The sequence below is a fragment of the Perognathus longimembris genome, chromosome 16 (assembly GCF_023159225.1).
Source record: "Perognathus longimembris pacificus isolate PPM17 chromosome 16, ASM2315922v1, whole genome shotgun sequence".
Taxonomy (NCBI): Eukaryota; Metazoa; Chordata; class Mammalia; order Rodentia; family Heteromyidae; genus Perognathus; species Perognathus longimembris.
In genome coordinates, this window is record NC_063176.1 from 33,964,808 (window position 1) to 33,980,875 (window position 16,068).

Sequence of the window (16,068 nt, forward strand, 5' to 3'; positions counted from 1 at the left end):
ATCTCCATACTGCTTGCCAGAGTGGCTGAACCAATTTACATTCCCACCAACAATGAAGTAGGGTTCCCTTTTGGCCACAGCCCCTCCAACAATTGTTATTGTTAGCTTTCTTGATATAGGACATTCTTACTGGGATGAGATGGAATCTCAATGTTGTTTTGATTTGCATTTCTTTCATGGACAGTGATGTAGAGCACTCTTTCATATGTCTCTTGGCCATTCTTATTTCCTCATCAGAGAATTCTCTTTGTAAGTCTTTAGCCCACTTGATGAGGGGGCTATTGGTTCTTTGCAGTTTTGTTTTGGAGGAAGGTAATTTTTTACTTCTGCATATTTTTTTAGATATGAAGCCTTTGTCTGTTGAATGGTTGGTAAAGATCTTCTCCCAATCAGTGGGCTTTGTGTTTATCTCGCAAGCTATGTCCTTTGCCCTGCAGAATCTCTGCAGTTTGATGCAGTCCCCTTTGTCCAACCTTTCTTTGATTTGTAGCCTTTCTGGGTCTTTGTTAAGAAAGTTCTGTCCTGTGCCAAGAAACCCAAGTGTTTCTCATACTCCTTCTTTAGTATTTTCAGGGTGTCTGTTTTGATTTAGAGGTCTTGGAATAGATATTGGTGCAGGGTAATATATAAGGATCTAGTTTTAGTTTGTTGCATGTGTTACACCAGTTTTACCAGCACCATTTGTTAAAGGGGCTATCTTTCTTCCGGACTATTGTTTTAGCCTCTTTATCAAAGCTTAAGTAGGCATTGTTCTGTGGGTTCATTTCTAGGTCTTCAATTCAGTTCCATTGGTCTTCAGGCCTGTTCCGGTGAGAATAACAAGCTATTTTTTTTTTTGCCAGTCCTGGGCCTTGGACTCAGGGCCTGAGCACTGTCCCTGGCTTCTTCCCGTTCAAGGCTAGCACTCTGCCACTTGAGCCACAGCGCTGCTTCTGGCCGTTTTCTGTACATGTGGTGCTGGGGAATCGAACCTAGGGCCTCGTGTATCTGAGGCAGGCACTCTTGCCACTAGGCCATATCCCCAGCCCAACAAGCTATTTTTAATACTATAGCTTTGTAATACACGGTGAAGTTGGGTATTGTAATTCCTCCAGCATCGTTCTTTCTGCTTAAGATTGTTTTTGCTATTCTGGGTCTTTTTTGTTCCATATGAATTTCTGGATTGCTTCCTCTATTTCATTAAAAAATGGTGTTGGGATATTAATGGGTGTTGCATTGAATTTGTAGATAGACTTTGGCAGTATTGCCATTTTGATTATATTAATCCTCCCAATCCAGGAGCATGGGAGGTTTTTCCATTTTCTTAGTTCTGCCTTAATTTAATTTTTCATGTTTTTAAAGTTCTCATCATAGAGGTCTTTCACTTCTTTGGTTAAGGTTATTCCTAGGTATTTTATGTTTTTTGACGCTATTGCAAAAGGAGTTGCTTTCCTGATTTCAGCCTCGGTCGTGGTCGTTACCATAGAGGAAGGCGGTTGATTTTTAAGGGTTTATTTTTTATCCTGCAACTTTGCTAAAGTTTTGGATCAGCTCTAGTAGCTTGGGGGTAGTGTCTTTGGTGTTCTTTAGGTACAGAATCATGTCATCTGTGAAGAGAGAAAGTTTAACTTCATCTTTTCCTATTTGGATCCCCTTTATATTTTCTTCTTGCCTAATTGCTCTGCATAGGAATTCTAGTACTATGTTGAAGAGAAGGGGAGAGAGTGGATAACCCTGTCTTGTTCCCAATTTTGAAGGGAATGGCTTCAGTTTTTCACCATTTAGAGTTATGCTTACTGTTGGTTTGTCATAAACTTCCTTGACTACATTCAGGAATGTTCCCTGAAATCCCAGGTTTTCCAGGGCTTTTATCATAAATTGGTGCTGGGTTTTATCAAACGCTTTTTCTGTATCCAGTGATACATCCATGTGGTTCTTTACCTTGCTCCGGTTGATGTGGTGGATTACATTAACTGACTTGCTTATATTGTACCAACTTTGCATCCATGGGATGAATCCAGTTTGATCGTGGTGTATGATTTTTTTTGATGACCTGTTGAAGTCGATTGGCCAGAATTTTTTTGAGAATTTTTGCATCTATGTTCATCAGGGAGATCAGTCTATAGTCCTCTTTCCGTGATGAGTCCCCGCTTGGTTTGGGGATGAGGGTTATAGTGGCTTCATAGAATGTATCTTATACTGAACATTCTCTTTCAATTTCATTGAAGAGTTTCAGAAATATTAGTGTGAGTTCTGTTTTGAAGGCCTTGTAGAATTCTGCTGTGAATCCATCTGGACCTGAGCTTTTCTTTGATGGGACATCACTTATTGCCATTGCTATTTCAATACTAGATATGGGTCTGTTTAGAAGGTTTAAATCTTCATGGTTGAGTTTGGGGATTTGAATTTTTTCTAGAAAATCATACATTTCTTCCAAGTTCTCAAATTTGTTGGCATAAAGGTTTGCAAAATAGTCGCTTCTTCTGAATTTTGGTTGTTTCTGTGGTGATGTTACCTGATTCATCTCTTATCTTGTTTATTTGAGTGTGCTGCCTTCATTTTTGGTCAGGTGCTAGGGGTCTCTCTATCTTGTTGATTTTTTCAAAGAACCAACTCTTTGTTTTGTTGATTCTTTCGATGGTTGTTTTTTTTTTTTTGTCTCTAATTGATTTAATTCTGATTTGATTTTAATTATTTTCTTCCATCTATTGACTTGGGGTTTGGCTTGTTGTTCTCTTTCAAGGAAATTAAGGTGCTTCCTTAAATTACTGAGTTGCTGTTTCTCCAGTTTGTTGGTGTAAGCACTCAGAGATATAAATTTTCCTTTGCTGTGTTCCAAAGGAACTGATTCTTTGTTTCCTCATCTTGGTTGAATTCCATAAACATTTGAATTTCCATTTTAATTTCCTCAATGACCCACTGATGGTTCAGCAGTGTGTTGTTTAGTCTCCATGAACTGTAGGATTTTCTGTGGAGGCTGTTTGAGTTGAGCTCTAATTTTATTCTATTGTGTTCTGAGAGAATGCAGGGAATGGTTTTTTGGGTTTTTTTTTTTTGTTGTTTTTTTTTCTTTTTTGGCTAGTCCTGGGGCTTGGACTCAGGGCCTGAGCACTGTCCCTGGCTTCTTTTTGCTCAAGGCTAGCACTCCGCTGCTTGAGCCACAGCGCCATTTCTGGCCATTTTCTGTATATGTGGTGCTAGGGAATCGAACCCAGGGCCTCATGTATATGAGGCAGGCACTCTTGCCACTAGGCCATATCCCCAGCCCCGCAGGGAATGGTTTTGATACTCTGAATTTGTACAGATTTTCTTTGTGACCTAAGACGTGATCTATTGTGGAGAATGTTCCATGTGCTGCTGAGAACAATGTGCATTCTGTTGTTGCTTGGTGTAACATTCTGTAGATGTTAGTGAAGTCTAGTTGGTCTATGCAATTGTTTAGTTCTGTGGTTTCTTTGTTCAGTTTTTGGCATGTTGATCTCTCCATAGGTGACAGTGGAGTGTTAACGTGTCCATCTATCAATGTGTTTAGGTCTATGAGTGTTTTCAGAATCAGTAGTGTTTGTTTGATGAAGTTGGGTGCTCCTGTATTTGGTGTGTAGAGATTTAGGATGGTTATATCCTTCTGTAGGAGAGATCTCTTTATTAGGATGTAGTAACCTTCTTTGTCTCTTCTTACCGTTTTTAATTTGAAGTCAACTTTATCTGATACTAGGATTGCAACTCCGGCCTGCTTATAGGGGCCATTTGCTTGATAGATTTGATTCTAGCCTTTCACTTTTAGAAGATGATTACTTTTGCTGGATAGATGAGTCGCTTGGAGGTAGCTGAAAGATAAGGGATCTTAATTTTTGATCCAACTTATGAGCCTATGTCGTTTGATTGGAGAATTAAGTCCATTAATGTTGAGAGTTAGGATTGAGAGCGGATCAGTTGTGCCTTTCAGTATCACTATCTTGTTAAAAGCTGTGTCTTCCCATTTCTTGATCTGATATTCTGGTTTACTATTTAGAGTTCATTTCTCTGTCTGTATTGGGATCTTGATTATTTTCCCTGTAGAGTACATCGTTGATGATTTTCTGTAAAGCTGGTTTGGTGGAGATATATTGTTTCAGTTTTACCTTACTTGGAAGACATTTATTTGACCTTCAGCTATGAATGAGAGTTTAGCTGGGTACAGAATTCTTGGTTGGTAGTTATTTTTATTTAGAGCTTGGCATACCTCATTCCAGGCTCGCCTTGCTTTCATGGTCTTTGCTGAGAAGTCTGGGGTAATTCTGTTTGTTTTTCTTTTATATGTGATTGTTTTCTTCTCCCTAACAGCTTTAAGGATTCTTTCCTTGGACTCTATTGATTCTGTTTTGATTACAATGTGTCGGTGGGATGTCCTGTTCTAGTCTGGTCGGTTTGGGGTTCTAAATGCTTCTTGTATCTGTATAGGCCTATCCTTCTGGATATTTGGGAAGTTCTCAGCTAATATTTTGTTAAATAGGTTGCTTATTCCATTAACTTCTTTCTCCAGGTTTTCCTCAACACCTATTATACTTAAATTGGGCTTCCTGATTGTGTCTTGGATCTCCTGGAGTGATCTGTTTTTTCAATTGGATTGACGTTGTATTGATTTTTTATCTTTCTCCATAGATTCTAGGGAATCTTCAGCTCCTGCGATTCGATCTTCTGCTTCAGTTAGTTGGGACTGTAGGTTAGCTACTTGATTTCGAGTCTCTATTCCTTCTGACTGGTCTTTCCTGATGATTTCCATATCATCTCTTAAGTCCTGCGTGGACATTATTACTTAATTAACTTCTCTAATTTGGTTTTGAGTGCTATCTCTCAAATCTTTTAGCTGGGTAGCTATGTTTTCATTTGACTCTTGAATTTCATTGATCTTTCTATTTGTTGAGGCCATGACATCATCTATTACTTTATGGAAAGATTGCTGTATTGATTCCAGGTTTTCATTTATCATGTTTATCAGTAGACTTTGTAGAGCATTTTGAGGGTTCTCTTCTATGTCTTTGATTGACTGCTCTGCTTCCTGCTTGTTTTGAGTGGGAGATAAGACTCCATTGTTTGCCATCTTTCTTGTGTTTCTTCTGCCCATTTGGATTGGGAATGCCAAACTACAAGCACCTGTGAGCACCATTTAAGACCCAAAGCAGCCTTTACCAAGCACTGTTGTGTAAATCTTAGAAGTTCACAATTATATACAGATAACTTGTATACATGTATATCATATTAGATTTGGTATTCCTAAAGAATACAATTTTGATATAACAACCAATCCTGCGCCCTGTATTCAGTAGTTACTTACTTACTGTTACAACCCTATGAGCAATTCTTGTTCTTATATTAAGTTCTTTTTGGACTGGCTTTCTCTATGAACCCCTTTGATTCACTCAGATTAAGCAGCAATACCCTCTATCCAATAACCAGGAGTCAATGGAATCTGGAGATCCTGGAAACAAGTCAGGTGGGTAAGTTAGAGGTAGTAAAGAGAATAGAGTAAAATGTATGGGGGGGTGGATGATTTCGGTTTAGTTTCAGTGACGTGGAAATGTGGAGGAGAGTAGAATCAGTAGAAAAAACAAGGTTAACATGACACACAATGGAGAGTTAGCAGGCAAGAGTGGGGGTGTTATTCATAGGAAAGTAATTTTTTTCAAATTTTTATTATCAAAATGATGTACAGAGGGCTTACAGTTTCATACGTTAGGCATTGGATACATTACTTGTACTGTTTGTTACCTTGTCCCTCATACCTCCCTTCCTCCTCCCCCTTTCCCTTTCCCCCCTGAGGTGTTCAGTTCACTTTCACCAAACAGTTTTGCAATTATTGCTTTTGTAGTTGTTTCTATTTTTTTACCCTGTGTCTCTCAATTTTAGTATTCCCTTTCAATTTCCTACTTCTAATACCAGTATACACGGTTTCCAATATACTCAGATAAGATTACAGAGATAGTGTAGGTACAACCACTGGAAGGTGATACAAGAACATCATCAATAATAGAAGCTACAGATACAGATGGGACGTTGAAAGTAGTTACAACTGTGATATAACAATCGTTTCCATAACATGAAGTTCATTTCACTTAGCATCATCTTATGTGTTCATAAGGGTATAGCTATTGGGCTCTTGTGATGCTCTGCTATGACTTGCCTAAACCTGTACTAATTATTCCCAATAAGGGAGACCATAGAGCCCATGTTTCTTTGGGTCTGGCTCACTTCACTTAGTATAATTTTTTCTGAGTCCTTCCATTTCCTTACAAATGGGGCCATGTCATTCTTTCTGATAGAGGCATAAAATTCCATTGTGTATATGTACCACATTTTCCTGATCCATTCATCTACTGAGGGGCATCTGGGTTGGTTCAAGATTCTAGCTATGACAAATTGTGCTGCGATGAACATTGTTGTGCTGGTGGCTTTACTGTGATTTTGTTTGTGGTCTTTTGGATAGATACCCAAAAGTGGGGCTGCTGGGTCATAGGGGAGTTCTATATTGAGCCTTCTGAGGAATCTCCATACTGCTTGCCAGAGTGGCTGAACCAGTTTACATTCCCACCAACAATGAAGTAGGGTTCCCTTTTGGCCACATCCCCTCCAACAATTGTTATTGTTAGTTTTCTTGATATATGACATTCTTACTAGGGTGAGATGGAATCTCAATGTTGTTTTGATTTGCATTTCTTTTATGGACAGTGATGTAGAGCACTTTTTCATATGTCTCTTGGCCATTCTCATTTCCTCATCAGAGAATTCTCTTTGTAAGTCTTTAGCCCACTTGATGAGGGGGCTATTGGTTCTTTGCGGTTTTGCTTTGGAAGAAGGTAATTTTTTTTTAGTTCTGCATATATTTTAGAGATGAGGCCTTTGTTTGTTGAATGGCTGGTAAAGATCTTCTCCCAGTCTGTGGGCTTTCTGTTTATCTTGCGATCTATGTCCTTTGCCATGTAGAATCTCTGCAATTTGATGCAGTCACCTTTTCCAACCTTTCTTTGATTTTTAGCCTTTCTGGGTCATTGTTAAGGAAGTTCCGTCCTGTGCCAAGGAGCCCAAGTGTTTCTCCTACTCCTTCCTTTAGTGTTTTCAGGGTGTCTGTTTTGATTTCAAGGTCTTTAATCCATTTGGAATTGATTTTGGTTCAGGGTGATATATAAGGATCTAGTTTTAGTTTGTTGCATGTGTTGAGCCAGTTTTGCCAGCACCATTTGTTAAAGAGGCAATCTTTCTTGCAAACAATTGTTTTAGCTTGAACTTGGGTATTGTAATTCCTCCAGAACAGGAAAGTATTTTTTAAAGAAAGAGATTGCAAAGAGAGAAATAAAGAAAAAATACTGGAACAAAGAGACACAAAACAGAAAAAAATTATTTTTAAAAAATAGAAAGGAAAACAACAACCAAAAATATATAACTTGATAAAACAAACAGGTAATAATGGAAAACAAAAAAACCAACGACGTTTCAGAAATGAAAAAATAAAAAAATATAAATAAAAAAAGAAAACTTAAAAAATGTTTGAGAGAAAAAATGGAGTCTTTCTTGTTTGTGTGGGCTTTCTACTGTCTCTGGTTACCTTGAGATGATCTCCAGTCTATTTTGCCACTTGGCTGGTTTGACTTGCTTTCAGTTCACAGTGGGTGGATCTGTTCTGACCCTCCTCCCCTGTTAGTGAAATCCTGGGTCTCTGTGGTTCCCACAGCTTGCAGGTAAGAGTTGGGCATCCTCTGTAGATGGGGGACGTGAACAGTCTCGGGAACATTGGCTCCTCTAGTCTGTTCTGGGGCTGTGGCCTTTAATGCCTTGCTTTGAATAGGCTGTGTACTCAGCGGGGCAGGGCACCTCTGGCCTGGTTTACCTGGCTGAGAGTTGCTTGCCTGGGGGAGGTTCCTCCCTTCTAGGCGGGGTTGCCTCCTGGGTAGAACTGGATATGGAATTCAGCTCCATTTCAGGCTGGGAATTGGGCTTCCTCTGTGACAGGACCGTTTAGCTGTCTTGGGAACTGTTTGTTCTCCCATCTGCTGTTCCCTGCCGCTGGTAGCTGCTTGCCACTTTTGCTTTTAATTTAGGAATTGTGGCAGGCAGGGTGGGGCACGTCTAGCTGAGCTGCAGCCCAGAATGAGCCCCCGCCTGGGCAGGGGTTGTTCTTCTGGGCAGAGCTGGCTCTCACTGGTTAGTCCCTCTTGCCCTTCTCAAAGATGGCTGCTTTGTCCTCGCTTTCCCCAGGCCTGCTTTAGTTCCAGTCTGGTCTGACCCTATGCCAGTGTCAAAGATGGCGCTTTGCTCTGGCGGAGAGGGAAGGGCTACCTCCCAGAAGCTGCTCTATGGGCACCAGTGAGAATGTCTTTCATGGAGTATTCACGCTTTCTCTGTGATTTCGGCCCATCCATGCTCAGCCTGTGATCCTTGTCTGTCCAATGCCATCTGGAGGATTTCTCCCTGGTCTCTGTTGAGTGCTTTAGCTGCGGGGTGTGTGGGGCGCTATGCCGGCACCAGCACTGGCATGGTGGCAGGATACCACCCAGAGCTCAAATCTGTGTTTTCAGACCAGCAAAGTCGATTTTTCCTTCCTTGCCAGAATCCCTATACTGTTAGAACTTCCTTTGGCTGTCTTTCTAGGAGTAAAATTTCTCTGGGGTGGGAAAACTGCAATGTTGGAAGGAGCTCAGCTAAGGCTCTGCTGCCCCTCCACTGTCTTCCCAGAAGTCCTCTTTAAATTCTTAACATAAAAGACAATATAGAGTAATAACCAAGGAAACTAAAATGAATTTGAGAGATGCAACCAGTCTTACAGCATTGAGTATGATAAAAATCTTTATTATTCCCTATGTTTTTTATTTTGCAAAATGTCTTTACTACCAGTAACAAAATCTTAATAGTTTGTATCATGTCTAACTTAAGTGTTATTTAAAGTGTTATTACATAAAATAGTGAGAAAAAATTTTAAAAATATTAAGAAACCAACAGGATTTCAGGGATACACATTACCCACATTAAATGATTAGTACTGCTGTGTGTCAAATTAGCTCTGGGCAATTATAAAGAATAAAAAAGACCGGTACTGTACAAAGACAAACAGAAGAAAAATATTGCTCGTGTCTTCCAGGAGCTCATAGGCAATGAAAAAAATACATAATGGAAGAGAAAAGTATGACATAAAAAGGGCAAAATTTAGTTATGGAATTGGACATCTTTTGCAAAGACACATCTGATAAATGCGAGGCAATGAGTGTTGGTAAATCTCTGGACACATTTTAAAGGTGAGAGAGGAGACTGAAGGTAATTCATGGCAAAAGGTTGTTATCTTCTTACTAACTGGTAAGTGACTTTTCCTGCTGCTGTGAAAAGGAAGTTATTTCATGATCATTAAAAAAAAAGAAGAAAAAGAAAGGTTGCATTGGTCTTTGTGAAGAACGTAACAGAAAATTATATCATTTTATTAGATTTATCATAAAAAGAGTAGTTCATAATAAGTAAACAATAAAGACAGCTGAGTTTGTTCTCAAAATATTACAAGAACATTCTCTAATGATCTTTTAGATCAGAGACTATTTGGTAGGCCAAGCAATGTCTATTACTAATTCTGCATACACAGTTTTGTTTATTAAATATACATTAGAGGAAATGAATTTTCTCCCTTTAGAGTCTGGACTTAAGGCACTGCAGACTAATTCTTTCAAATATATGGAAAGTAGCTATGTTTATTTTATGAGTTAGGAAGTCCCATAACTCTCAAGGCCCATATCCAATTTGTATCTCTAAAATGACTTTTTATAAACCAGAATAAACATATCATCTCTTTTTTGCAAACCATAGGCTATTTGTCAAGAGCAAACAAATGTATTTGAACATGTTATTTAGCGTGGTTTTAAAATGCATGTCTGGGCTGGGAATATGGCCTAGTGGCAAGAGTGCTTGCCTGGTATACATGAAGCCCTGGGTTTGATTCCCCAGCACCACATACATAGAAAACAGCCAGAAGTGGCGCTGTGGCTCAAGTGGCAGAGTGCTAGCCTTGAGCAAAAGAGAAGCCAGGGCTTTCGCCAGGCGTCCTCGTGAGAGTGACCTCGTCTTTAAACCCTACGTGGCAATCCCTGACGCACAGTCGTGATGCCCAGGGAAGACAGGGCGACCTGGAAGTCCAACTACTTCCTTAAGATCATCCAGCTTTAGGATGATTATCCAAAATGCTTCATTGTCGGAGCAGACAATGCGGGGTCCAAGCAGATGCAGCAGATCCGGATGTCGCTCTGAGGGAAGGCTGTGGTGCTGATGGGCAAGAACACCATGATGCGCAAGGCCATCCGAGGGCACCTGGAAAACAACCCAGCTCTGGAGAAACTGCTGCCTCATATCCGGGGGAATGTGGGCTTTGTGTTCACCAAGGAGGACCTTACGGAGATCAGGGACATGCTGCTGGCCAATAAGGTACCAGCTGCTGCCCGTGCTGGTGCCATTGCCCCAGCCAGCTCAGAACACTGGTCTGGGGCCCGAGAAGACTTCCTTCTTCCAGGCTCTAGGCATCACTACTAAGATCTCCAGGGGCACCATTGAGATTCTGAGTGATGTGCAGCTGATAAAGACCGGAGATAAAGTGGGAGCCAGTGAAGCCACACTGCTGAACATGTTCAACATCTCCCCCTTCTCCTTTGGGCTGATCATCCAGCAGGTGTTTGACAATGGCAGCATCTACAACCCGGAAGTGCTTGACAGCACTGAGGATGCTCTGCATTCCCGCTTCCTGGAGGGTGTTCGCAACGTCGCCAGTGTCTGCCTGCAGATTGGTTACCCAACTGTTGCCTCTGTGCCTCATTTTATCATCAATGGGTACAAGCGGGTCCTGGCTTTGTCTGTGGAGACTGACTACACTTTCCCACTTGCTGAAAAGGTCAAGGCCTTTTTGGCTGATCCATCTGCCTTTGTGGCTGCTGCTCCTGTGGCTGCTGCCACCACTACTGCTCCTGCCGCCGCCGCTGCCCCAGCCAAGGCTGAAGCCAAGGAAGAGTCGGAGGAATCAGATGAGGATATGGGATTTGGTCTTTTTGACTAATTTCCTAGAAGCAATCAACTTGTTTATTGGCAGAACAAGAAAATAAAGGCTTACTACTTTGTCAAAAAAAAAAAAAAGAGGGGCTGGGGATATAGCCTAGCGGCAAGAGTGCCGGCCTCGGATACACGAGGCCCTAGGTTCGATTCCCCAGCACCACATATACAGAAAACGGCCAGAAGCGGCGCTGTGGCTCAAGTGGCAGAGTGCTAGCCTTGAGCGGGAAGAAGCCAGGGACAGTGCTCAGGCCCTGAGTCCAAGGCCCAGGACTGGCAAAAAAAAAAAAAAAAAAAAAAAAAAAAAAAAAAAAAAAAAAGAGAAGCCAGGGACAGTGCTCAGGCCCTGAGTCCAAGGCCCAGGACTGGCAAAAATAAATAAATAAATAAAATTAAATAAAAATAAAATGCATGTCTGAGTTATGCACACAGAGCCTGCACCCATCAAATTTTTAAATAGAAAATATTTTTTTTTGTCAGTACTGGGGTTTGAACTAAGGGCTTCATGCTTGTTAGGTAAATGCTCTCTCAGATGAGCCATGTAACCCCAGATAATTAGTTCTTTTTCAAATAGTGTCTCATGTTTTGGTTTTGTTGTTGCTTGTTTTTTTCTGCCTGTACTGTTCTATACTATGATCCTCTTGTTTATACTTCCCATGCAAGTGGATGATAGGCACATGCAACTATGTCCAGATGAACTGGTTGAAAAAGAATCTTACCCAATTATGCTCCAGCTGACTTCAAGCTCTGATCCTCTTGATCTCTGCCTTTCAAGTAGCTGGGATTACAAGCACAAGTCACCACACCTCGTTTACATACTGTATTGTAAAAGATCCAGCTCACTTGCTATTTATACTTGCTTTTGGGAGAGTGTTCTTATTAGTAGTAAAACTCAAAATCTATAGAAGTACTATTTTTCCCTATAGAACCGAAACTGTGGAGGCCAATGACCAGGTAAAACTCAGAAATAGTTGCTATTTTTAAAACCTCAGAACTTAAGACTCCTTTGGATTTTACCCACATAGCACAAAGTCAAGTTGGAAAGAATGAGTAAGGTCTGCACAAGGTTATTCACAGTAGACTGTGATTCTTCGAGGAGATAATTTTTTCAAGCTTATATGAGCTTAGTAATACTCAATTAAAGACAAAAATGAAATCCCAAATATCTATGTACTTATTAAAAAATTCTTAAATATTGCAAAACAGTTCTATCTATGCTACCACTAAAAACATAGATGATCTGCACATACTGAAATAGAAGATGATTGCAAAATACTATGTTTTTTAAAAAAGTTGCATAGCATGACATGATAACATCTTGTTTTTATAGAGCAAGAAAAGTTGAGCATATGTCCATGTGTTTATAAGGAAAACAAAAATATTTTGCAGGGTGCATAGCAAGCATCAACATGGCTACTTCTTCCATGGTTACAAATGAATTCTTTGGGGAATGAAATTAAAGTGTTACAATTTTTGCCTTCTGTTATATAAATATCCACAACATTTGAAATTTGTAATTTAAAAATATGAATTTTAATAAAAATAATATTTACTGGACCCGAGACATTCAAATTTATGCTTATCACTACATTGAAATTATGAATATTTATTTGACTATAATGACTGAGTACGTTGTGATCTCTCTTAGAATTTATGTTCAGATGTATAACGCATATATAATGCAGAGTTTCTGCTTTTGTTCTTATTGCAACTTCAAACATTTTACTTGGAAAGCCATTCGGAGGAGATAACCTGATTGTAATGCCTAAGTCTTCTTTTTTCTTGCAAAGGAACTCATCTATAGCAGTAGTTGAAAGTTTGGTAAAAAAAAAAAAAATTCTTGGCCTGCCAAATAGTCTCTGATCTAAAAGATCTAAAAGATCATTAGAAAATATTCTTGTAATATTTTCAGAACAGAGCTCTTGAATCTGAATCTGCATTTCGATAAGATTGCTCAAGGATTCACATGCACATAAGATTGAGATGTACTATTCCACAGCATTCATCTCTAGCCCATGATTCCACAATAAATACCTTATTTTTATTCAGATCACATACTTATGGGGAGCCTTTGGGAAGTGGGAGCATGGAAGTCAAACAGAGACCAAGAGGCAAATACCTTTGATTCATCTCTGTATAACTTATCAAGGTTCATGCTTCCAACCATTTCCTTTATGTGAAATCACCCCAGAACAGATAAGAACTCTGAAGATCACAAATCTTCAAAGAGTGTATAACTCTACTCATCATTGGATGTAAGTCAGCACGATCCTTTATGGTTCCTGACACTTGAATTGAAAGTCGCTATTAAAAATATGTTACATATGAAATGTGATCCTTCTATAAATATTTATTTATTCACACTGAAGAGAAAGGTCAGAAAGTGAAAGTCAGGGTGAAATGAAATATGGTTGGATTGAAATCTAAGTATTATTGGGCTGTGAAATGAAAGAAAAGAAAAATGCACATATCAAAAAGCAACTTTTTGAGTGTATCAAAGTATGAAATGCTCTGAAATAAATTTTCAAGGGATATTTTAACAATTGGGTTGGCACTGTCACCTCGTTCATTCATTCCTTTTCAATCGATTTATGTCCCACACTATTAAAATATGTAAATACAATTGTCTACCAATGTGGACACTCAGTAAAAGCTTTTGGAATAAATGGAAGAATCAATGCATGCTATTTTGAGGACAGAGATTCCATTTTCTGTAATATTGAAGACTGGAAATCCAGAAAATATTTTTCAGCTAAGCAAATAGAAATTTGGGGGAAAATACAATGCATGCACGTTCTAATTCAAAGCTATACCAGGCAAATGTAAATAAAACCCTCAAGGGACTAAGGTGAAACATTCATTAAAATCAAAATACTAAGCAAAAACACCAGCACTCAGCAGCATCGTTGGAGCAGCACCTTTGGGGAATTGTTGGTCTTAAAACAGAGTCTTGGGTTTGGGCAGGTGTGGCATAGGTCACAAAATTGTGCAAAACAAATCTCTTCTCATAAAGTCTGTTCACTCAAAGGGCTATTTACTTACTGAAAGAATCAAGTTAAGAAGCCTGTTTGCCAGCACAAAAAGAATATTATAAAATAAAATGTATCACAAGAAGACTTGTAAGAAAAACACCGTTAATGATACTGAAGACATAAAATAAGAACTCTAATTTTGCTTTTGAGTATGTAAATACCAGGTTGAGCCAAGTTACTTAACAACTGTAGCATATGAGATGGAAGATAGTAATCAGTATTAGGTCTTTGTATTGCTAAAGAAGAGGAGAGATGCTGATCATATTTACATAAATTAAACCATATGTCAAAATATATGTATCATATAAAAATATTAAGGCAAATAAATCAGACAAAAGAAAGAAAACACATAGTGATCCAAAGCAATAGTAAAAACAAAGAAAACCTGGATGCCAGAAAAAAGCATAAAGGAAAAGGAGGCAAGAATGCAAACCAAACGAAAAACTAGAGTAGACTTAATGAAATGGGAGGACATAGTCCTCATAATTTGGAGATATGTTAATTGAACATATACATTTTATCAGAAGACTGCTTTTTTACACACTTCCAGTTTTGTATTGGTATTCCAAATTACTGGGAAGAATGTAACATTTCATTGAGCTCTATCTTTGAGGGTTTGCTTTTACTGCAATTAATGTTCATTGACTTTCAATAAATTAAAGAAGACCATATTTCATTGGAACAATATTGTATAGCGAAGTGATGTAAAAAAAAAAAAAGTAACAGAGATAAGAGCACCACAATCTGAAAATGCAAAAAGCACCATGAAAACTAATGGCCAGTCTTCAAGGCCACACAAGGAGAACAAATGAGTATTAGTGATTCTCCATACATTACTTCCCTCAAGTTTCAAATAACTGATCTGATTGGTTCAACAATAGAGGTACAGAAAACACACATGTCAGTAAGAAAACTGGGAGCCATTTACCAAGTTACACAAAGGAAAAATCGAGGTGCATGCTCTAGAGAAAGAAAAATAAATGCTAAGCTTCCCTTCAAAAACATTGACTGCAAAGTGCGAGAAAAGATAATATGACTTACATACTAAATTTTGTCCAGTTCTATTGGCTATTACAGTATAATACTTGACTCAAGGGATACACTTTTTAAAGAGCTATTATATTCTTTCCTTTTTGTTTTGTTCCACCTGTTCATTCTTCTTTGCACTGATTGTTTCACTATATCCATACTTTTCTCTTTTTCAGAGTTTTGCAGAGTTGGAGTCATATAGTATGTAACTTTTCAGATTGGCTGCTTATTAATGTTCATTTGAGATTCCTCTGTGTTCTTTCACATCTTAATAACTCATTTCTTTCAATGTTGAGTAATGTTCCAATCATCCAAATGTACCAAGTATTTTGACATACTAAGATTTTTCTTTCATTTTTTATTGTTAAAGTGATGTACAGAGGGATTACAGTTTCATACGTAAGGCAATGAGTACATTTCTCATGTTTTATCCAATTTTGGCTATTGTGGATAAAATTTGTTTATGAATCTGTGAGGGCATACATTTTCAGCTGATTTGTACAAACATCTAAGAATCTGATTGCTAAATTTCACAGGGAAAAATACATTGCATTTCACTCACCAACTATGTCAGCATTTGGTGTTGCATTGAAAAAATTTCTAGTGATATAGTTTTAAATTGCAATTCTATCACAGCATATGAAGCTAAATATCTAATGTGACATCTCTGTGCCTTCTCTAATGAAGTATCCATCTCTTTTGTCCCATATTATTCAGTCATAAAAGTTCCTTCTTTTTTTCAAATGATAATATTTCAAATATGTCTCTTTTTTTTCCATTGTGGGCCTTGAATTGAGTGCCTGAGCACTGTGCTTGAGCCTCTTTGTGCTCAAGATTATCTTTCTACCACTTGAACCACAGTGCCACTTACCAGAGATGTCTTAATCTGTGATTATTTTCTCTTATTTTCATTATAAACACTAAGTTACCCTTGATAATTTGAAGGACTCTGTTTCTATCTACTGATCTAGAGAGTAATCCA

The 16,068-nt window shown here is 38.6% G+C and overlaps 1 pseudogene; it reads left to right on the forward strand.

Annotated features, from left to right (window-relative positions):
- Window positions 1-10,031: 10,031 nt before the first annotated feature.
- On the forward strand, window positions 10,032-11,109 carry LOC125364461 (annotated as a pseudogene).
- Window positions 11,110-16,068: the final 4,959 nt, after the last annotated feature.